Source organism: Sipha flava, unplaced genomic scaffold, assembly GCF_003268045.1.
Source record: "Sipha flava isolate LNK unplaced genomic scaffold, YSA_version1 347_pilon_pilon, whole genome shotgun sequence".
Classification (NCBI taxonomy): Eukaryota; Metazoa; Arthropoda; class Insecta; order Hemiptera; family Aphididae; genus Sipha; species Sipha flava.
Genome location: NW_020273042.1, coordinates 52,516 through 62,304, shown reverse-complemented (window position 1 = coordinate 62,304; position 9,789 = coordinate 52,516).

Genomic DNA, 9,789 nt, shown 5'->3' with positions numbered 1-9,789 from the left:
AACAATTTTTAATAATAACTTATTAGTCTGGAAGGATCACGATACCACGTTCGTTTTTGACGTCTTCAAGCGTTTAAAATAGATATGGCTGTGATTTTTATGGTGTCTTTGATAAGAATCGTGGAGTGTTTTATTTGAAACATAGTATGGGGTTTTGGTAATTTGGCAAAGATATTTATATTTTAATTTAATTAATGTTTGAAGGTTAAGTAGCTCATCATAATTGGATACAATAGGTCTAAATTTGTTTGAGGAATAGCTTGTGTATAGGAGGAGTTTGATCATAAGATTGTCGTGTTATGATGCAAGAAAATGGCGAAGTTGATAAGAACGGTTGTTTAAAGCTAGCCATTTCATTAGCATTGCCGAAATTAGTTTTGTACTTAAGTATTATAAAAACTGAACAGTTGGTAGACGAGAGTTATTTAGGTGTTTAGGAGAGCAATCTCTTCATTTTAATGTGAACGCGCAGTGGATATATTCATTAGATTCATCGACTTTTATTAAGAATAATATTAGTTTTATTGAGTATAATTGATATTCAATAGTTATTGATTGATGTATCAATTTTCTTTTTTTTTTGATACGTATCTTTGTGTTTTTTTGCTAATCTTGCTGTTGAAAACACTGGTTAATAATTTCACAATAAATATTGTACTAAGGGCTGTTAACAGGTATTTGGCCCGTCAGAAAATAAGTAATTAACGGTGTAGGAATAAGTTTTTGTAATATATATACGTGTATTGACACACCAAATAATAAATTATAAGTATATAAATAAATAAACAAATAATTTATATATATAAATAAACAGGTAAATAAATAAAAACTTGGCTTGTAGTATTTTATCATATTTGTGAAGTACGACCGGTTTCGAATTAATAATGTATCATTAAGTACATACAAAGTTAATAAAAATGCAACTGAATATGAAAAAATAACATAAAAATTGCGATTAATTATACAAGTTGCTATAGTTATTCGAAGTAACAAATAATTTATAAAATTGTCAGAAATATTTAACCATGTATATAATATATACAATATATATATATATATATATTATAAATAACGAACTTAACTTAATTCAAATTTTTTAACTTTCATACGAAAATTATGTCGAAACATTTTTTGGAGGTTAATAAGAACCGCCTCCTCATGGTGGCAGGTTGATAGAAATACAAAATCAAGTTTTTTAGCGGAAACAACTGATGCCGCTGAAAATTGCGACGGTATATCGTGTGAGAAGTCTTAGAATTGCCTAAAGCATTTGCCCTATGTGTGTTAGGGCGGACCGGTTTGATAAGAAGTTGATCTGAGTTTTTTTGAAAGCTTGTTCAAGGTGAATAGGACAATGCCCAATTTTTTTCAACTTGCAGGCAACATTCGAAATTTAAATTTATACTGCGGGCTGTATTTATATATATATATATATTATCTTTGATCGCTAACCGAATTTATAACTCAAATCATATGTGTTTTAAGTATTGAATATTTTCATGCTAGTCGTTTGTTTGTTTTAATCATTCAGTACTGCATGTGAAAATTTCTTGATGATTTTTCAAAAATAAAAGAATTATCAATGCGTTATATTATTTGGTTCTACTTATATTTGGGAACAAACATTTTTTCGCATGAATTACGTATTTTCAGAATGATGTAATTTTACTGATGAACATTTATACTTCTTATCCAGAATTGGCGTTATACATTTAACTCCAAATATTAAGATATTGATTAAAAGTAAAAAAACCCAGATTTTCTTTCTATTCAATATTGTAATATAAAATTTAGTTTTTTTTTTTTTAATAAAATTAAAAATTGGAAAGTTTGATTTAGTTTGTAATTCTTAAAAGCTTATTGAAATAATATACTTTTTTTAATTTTATAATTATAACATATGTATAGGTATATATAACAATGTATATATCTAATTGTAATTATAATATTGTTATTACACATAATATATTTATTATTTATCACATATTTTTATGTTGTTTTTATTTATACCTATAGATATTTCTAATTTTATAAAATGGTCAAGGGCTGGTTAAATACTTACGTCGCGGGTCGTGGGTTAGAGTACGCCTTGTCTGATATGTGTATGTAATGGAATTATATGCCCTAAAAACGTACGAAATATGCATGCATTTATGCACTGATCATTAATAAAACATGCAAACAAAATGCATGTTAATTAAATTAATTTAGCTAACAAATGTATATAATTAATTAAATAATTATTATGGGACAAGCAAATATAATAAACATCTAGTTGAAATAACTGAACTGTAGTATTTATGTTATGTTTAACTGTGTGATGAGTTTCGAAATATTTTTATGGTATATTGGGCAATAATTGTTGAGATTTTGATTCAATTTTTCGATTAACAGCTTGGATGTGTTTATCAGTTTTTTTGATGATATGTGACAGTGAAGCGCTTTACACTGTTTACTTTAATCTTACATACATGAAAAAAAAAATTCCCTTCAGATGCGAAAGTATTTTCTTTAAATTCTGCAATATATTTACGAACAAGTGATTTTACATTTGACATTTTAATAGGAAACAAAAACACAATATCGTGAAATGTGGACAAAATACGACTAATATATGGTTTATGAAAACCTACTCAAGAATGGAGATTACAACATCTAGTCCCGACCGAAGTAACTATATCTAGAAGCGATTGGATAATTATAAGAAAACGAATTCCTTACTATTTGTGGATATATGGGAGTAAAATCAATGAATAATAGTTAAACAAATTATTTGAAACATTTAATATTCTACTATAATACAATAAAAAATTGTAATATATAGAAATATGTAATACACATCAAACAATGCCAAAATATGCAAAGATATGCAAAGTAAAAATTTGTATATCGTATCTTTTGGCTATAATTTAAATTTGTAACTTATTTAACCACTTTTTGGGCAAATAAAAAAAACATGTAAATACATATAAATGTTGAAGTTATGAGTATTAAGCACCAAGGTTCAAATATACTTATTAACTGGACAATTTAACAATAATTATACAATGGTTTGAGATTTTATCACATTACAAACTTAGTGTCTCAATAGTTCTTCTCATTATGCTTAATGATGTTTTTGTCAACGTGATTCTTGCTTTATATATATACCGTTTCGTCTAATTTAAAAATATTGTAATTGTATATTTGAAGAAACTTAATGATACTAGTTGAAAAGCCTTTAAACTCGATGTCATAGATATATTCGTTTTAACATACAAATCATACAAATAATAATATTTCCTAGTAGATTATTTTGAAAGTAAAGTTATGATATTGGTCTTAAAAATATTTGAGTTCACTACGTCATTGATGTATATTTAACTATATAAAACTGCAGATATTAATTTAAAAATATATTCATAAATAGTTGGTGTAGACAAAACCAATGGTGGTAATTATGTTTGATTACATGGACTATAATGTAGTATACTTGGATAATAAATGTCTGTCATATAATCAATTTTCTACAATACTTTTTTTATTTTAAATTTTTATATTAGTTTAATATAATTTCATTTCCAAAAGGGGTTTAAATATAAGTATTTATAATTAGAATTAAAATATTTGGTCCCTTTATAATACTTACATAAATATTGTTATGTTATACCTGTGGTTAATATTTAATTTAAGCATTAATTATTTCATAACATAATTTAAATATTAGTTATATACTGAATGAATAGGTGTATCATAAAATAAGATGCAATGTATGTTATCAGTAACTAATCATGGTCAAGGTTGATTGTTTTGTTTACAATAATACGAAAATAACGAAAAGGCGAAATACTTAAGTACTTGAGGTACAGGAATGGATGAATGGATGATGATAATATCTAATTTACTAACATGTTATTATGAAATGTAAGATATTTGTAGTAAATAGTAATTATTTATTATTTAATAGTTTGTAGTAAAAACCTGTGTTGAATGAGCTTCACTCGTGATGTTGAAACTAATGTAATCCATTGTTTTAGAAAAATCGATTCTGAGTACAAGAGGATCAGTTTATATTTATAAAGATGGTTGATATAGCAAATAGAAGAATATATTTATATTTAATAATATATTTATTTAAAATAATATATTTTTAATAACATAGGTTTAAATTGTAATGTTATAACTTTCGCAAAAAAAAGAACAAGAGGTTTCTAAAATTTAATGAAATCGAAAATTTTATTTCCCAATAAACAACAGAAACTTCAAGAATATATTTCGAAACTAAGAAATGTCTTTAACGAAATAACTAATATTGATTAATAGAAATTCGTTAAAATATCGGATTTCGTCAAAATTTTATTCTTTAAAATTTATAAATAAATTTTTACAATTTTTATAGCATCTGTAAAAGACGGTAATACAAATATAATATTATATTATAATATATGAACGTTTACTTATGTTTTAAGTTTCTTCGATTATTATTTTTTGATTCACGATGAACAAAAAATCCGATTTTGTCGAAAACTATTTTACCATGTATTTTATCCTTTTATAACTTTTTATCAGTTTTTTTTCATTATTAAGAAAACTGTTTAAAAGTTTGTAAAATTACTTCTTTTGAAGTTTATTTTATAACAATTTCTATAATTTAGCAATTATATCATATGATTGTGATTATCGGAGCCTTTTTTTTTATCGATATTGCATATACAAAAGAAAATTCTACGTAACAAAATAATATGTGATTATTAGTGATGAGGGTTCGAATTTCAATTTGAATAATTAAATAAAATTAAGTTTTTTCAAGTTTGTCTTCTGTTTTTCTTAAATATTCAAAAAATTATTATTCTAAGTACTAACTTAACACGTTTTGTATTTTTAGTTTATACTTGGCAATGATTGGCAATGCCAGGGGAATGCCTGGCGAGGAAAGGGGGTTTAGTATTCAACTCTTCCCCTGAAATGTAGAAAAAAAAGTATTGCTTGTATTTTTATACAATTTAAGTTTAATAATATTAAATTAATATCATCACAAACGTTTGCCAGGATTATTTATCTAATCCATTTACGATTTATTTTGTGCTATAGATAAGATCAACCTTGAATTCGAAAATTTTTTCTTTTTCTTTTTCTTTCTACTACTAATTTAATTATTATCTAAATTTTATTTTACCTATATCTATATACATTTTAAACCCTATAAGCTATGTATAATTAAATAATAAATGTTAATAATAAATTGTATTGAACAGTAAACTGTGTCGTAAGGCAACTCACAAATTGAGCAGTCCGCTATATTTATATATTTATATCAATTGTTTATATGTATATTCTTATTTTATTTTATTATTTGTACCTCATCGATAAAAATGACAACTTTTGTGTACTATATACGTGACTGCAGGTATACCGCGGTTTAATTTGACTAAGGTATATATATAATAAACAATATAAAAATATTTATATACAATATTACTACGTATATCATATTCATCACAAAATTTGTTAATAACATGTAAATAATTCATTTGTCATTTTTTTCTTAAATATAGAAAATGAAACTTCAAAATAAGTATCTTACGTAGGTACATGAATATTGCAAGCCTTATAAGATAACCAATAATAATCAACTCTCATACACTTTGAATAAAAAAATATAATTGCCGTTATCAGACTCAAATCACGCAATAATAAGTAATATACTATATTTACAAACTACATATTCACAAGTTGGATTTGTAAACACTCTCATCTTACAAAATACGACCCTGAGTAAAACACTATTGTACTTATTATATTATTTGAAATTATACTGTTAGCGTGACAAAAGAGATTCATGTAAAATACATATTCCCAAATATTTGACAATTCTAAGTTATTGTTAAAAAAAGTTTTATCATTTATAAATTGAAACCTCCCCCAAAAAAAAAAAAAAAACCGCAAAGAATACTTAATGCTTTTGTATAAATATATTATAAAATTATTTAAAATTCTAAAAACAGTAGATATTCATACAAATATTTAACATGACGTTCGCATGTTGGTACCATACAACAATATATAGAAGCCAAATAGTTATACAAATATACAAGTCATTAAAATTGTTGAGGTATGCTTTGTAAATGTATAATACTTGAATATATAATGGTGTACCTGTTTTATATTAATATTATTCCCTAACATAAATGATCTAGAGTGTACGTGATATATTGAATTTATGTTCAATTTTTGTTATTGTTTTTGCTATACTTGACAGTTAAGGTCATGTGAAAATTGTAATTGGACTATAGCCATAATTATAATATAAATACATACATATATATACATATTTATAATATGTTATCAATACTAAAATATAGATGTTTTTGCAACAATAAAATTAATGAAATAAACTGATATAATATGAAAAATTATAACGATGATAAATGTAAATAACGTTCTGTAGCAATTTTGTTTTGGTTTATGAAAATAAAGCTAATAATTGGTTATTATCGTATGCTTAATTAGTTTTTAATCGATAACAATCGATTTGACAAAAGTAAGTTAAACTCAAATTCGAAGTCGTTATACAAATTACTATGATTTATTTTATATTTTATATAATGTATGATAATGAAAAAAAATATATACATTTAATTTACCTTCAAAAAAATTTTAATGAATCATAATGTATATACGAATTTAAAATTCTAATATAATTGGTGTTTTGTAGTTTTTCCTAAAACTTTATATTGCTGTTAAAAATTCAAATGTGTGTCTGAAAACAAATTATCGTTTTTATATTATAATACTGTTGTTCAGAATTATATAGTTTGTTTTGAAAACATAGAGAGTCAATGTCAAACATAATTTCGGTATTGTAACGGTATAGTATTGTCATCTGATTCAATACGAGTACATTAGATATTCGGTTTAGGTGATACCGTGACTACACACGCACACACACCGTGATTTTAATTAGTTTTAATATAACATGTTCATTGTTTTTCGTAGTTATGGTGAGTTATGAAACCGAAAATACCGATGCGCGTGTGTATTATTATAATATTCGCGTGCGCGGTTTTTTATTCTTTTTCTTGTCTCGCGAAAACCACCGTCCGAGAACGTTGCGATTGTTGTCATTTTTATAGATTTATTTTATCCCGTGCATAGGAAATGTTTTCGTGTAAGGTACGCGGTACCAAAACGTATAATCAACTATCAACAAAATCAATCACAATTTTTAACGACATTTTAGATAAAAAAAGTCTTCGCAGAAACGCATGTAATGTCTCGTGCAGTACTATACACTTTAAATATTGTAAACTGCACCAATTAGTAAAGCTGTGTTCTGGGCATTGCCGACGAAAGTGTAATGTTAGATTGGTTCCATCTTTCGTTATTGTTCGGTTTAGGTACCGCGTTTTACAACCATTCCCAGTAATATCAATTCGTGTAGAAATCACGAGTCACATCAGTATTAATAGTGCTCATAGTGTTGATAAATTTTAATCAAATAGTGCTTTCGACCGTCGACTCTTACGGATTGGACGAGTGGTAACTTAAAAATAATACGTTTGAACTTCCTTAAAATTTTTTCAAGATTTCGAGCCAATCGATGAGGATCGTATTGGATTTACAATGTTGTTTTTTCTTTCCTTCTGTAAACAATTTCTAGACGGGAGGTCTGCAAGTAACTAAGTTTAAAAAACAATGTTGTTCTTTGAAAACTGAAAGCACTAGACTTACCCTAAGCTGTTTCATGTGGACCGCATGCACTTCGGTTCGGTAAATTGTTTATAGAAGTTTTAGAGTTCAAAGCAATATGTCAAAGCTCTATTATATAATACGCTCACCAACATTGACGATTTATAAACATTGTTCAGACACACAATAAGTGGTTTTGCGTTGCGAGACTTGTGATTTCAATGCAAACGTATAATTGTTTTTAACTTCATACAATACATTTAAATGCCAGTTAAACGAGATGATTGTATGTACATAACGCTGACTTAAACTCGAAGAGCCCAGCGCTATATTTATACGGATAAGCCCAGCCGGGGGATCTCTTGGCCAATCTTAATGGCTGATCTCAACGGTTACGATGAAGCGCGATCGACGCTGTTACGGCCACGGCACGGAACGACGGAATATCGAATTGTACCGGATAATAAACTTTGATACGAACGACACAGCACGGACCGGACCGACCGACCTTCATCGGAAAGAACGTTTTGCCGGTACGTGTCTGCACGCGTTCAGTGCCGGTGCACTGCGAACACGCAACGTACGCCGGTGATTTAAGCAGTTGCCCCGGATTGGAAAATTATAATATTGAATCGCAATGCCTACGCAGGCTTATCATTTCGATGGCACGGCGATACGGCTGGGGACATTTTATCACCTGTAAATTTACGATATTTGTATTTTAGTTTCGCATGTTTTCAACATTTAAAAATCGTTAAAAGTCGCATAAAAAAAAAAAAAAAACTTGGTGTCCACCGGTTGGTGACATAGAGTTACGAATTAGAATTCACTTTTTTTTTTCTTTTTTTTTTTTAAATATTATGCACTAAAATTATTCTTTTCCGTTAGCTTCATCTAAACAAAATACTGCTATAATAGCATCGATAAATTACGAAAAGTTTCGATTAACTTATGAACACTGAACTGAAAAGAAGAAACGACTAGCTACGTATGAGAACCAATATTTATTTGAAATGCTAGCGGGTGATGTTCTTTGACGGTAGATGACGGTGGACGCCTGTTAAGTACGATGTTAAGCAGTTTTTCGTGTCGTGTCGTAACAGTGTGAATCGCGCTTAAGTATCAATGATACAGCGATGCTTTATTCATCAATACAGTCGTGGTATATTACTATAATATATTTTTATTTATATGTTACAGTTAAATTATTGAATTCCGTTATTTTATGAAATAACTAGGTAGTTCATAAATTACATACGAATGTTAGTTAAGGTTTGAAATCATATATGAAAATAATACTTTAACTAGTTATTTCATAGAATATCTAGTTATTCTATACAATTTTAGTTTAAAATATATATGTATAAATATTGAAGTATAAAAAACATTTTAAAATTTAAAATATGTATATTATAACATTTTATTTATTTTAAATTGTAGAGACCGACGAGCCAACACTGAACGCGTATGACTGTAAGACTATTACTAAACTTTAAACCTTTTGTTTTATTGACAATCTTAATAATAATACACGTACAACGATAATTTTATCTGACACCAATAATCGTACATGACCACTGCAGTCACCGACAACAAGAACGTCAGTTTTATCTAATTTATTGCTATAATGAACAGTAACATAATGATATTGTACATGTATGAATGTATCGATTTGACACATTAACGAAGTGATGCCAGGGAATGTATAAAATAACTAGTTTAAGTATAAATTATATCCAAACACGTTTTAGTTATATCATAAACTAACTGATTCAATACATTGTTCATGTAACATATATATATTTGTATATATATATATTATTAACATAATTATAATTATTACTACTATATTTGAATCAAGCACATTTATTGTACTCGCTTTTGTGAGGATAACTATAAAATGCTGTAATTATTAATTCTTATTTTACACTTGACTGATATTAAAACAATAAAACAGTCAATGAATATCAATAACAAAATAATTAAAATTACCTCATTATTTATTTATTTTTAAAATAAAATCATTAATATTTTACCTCATATAAAATGTAATAAATATCACAGACATAAAAAATAAGGAAATAGAGATTAAAATTTCAGTAGGTAGAATTAACAAATGTC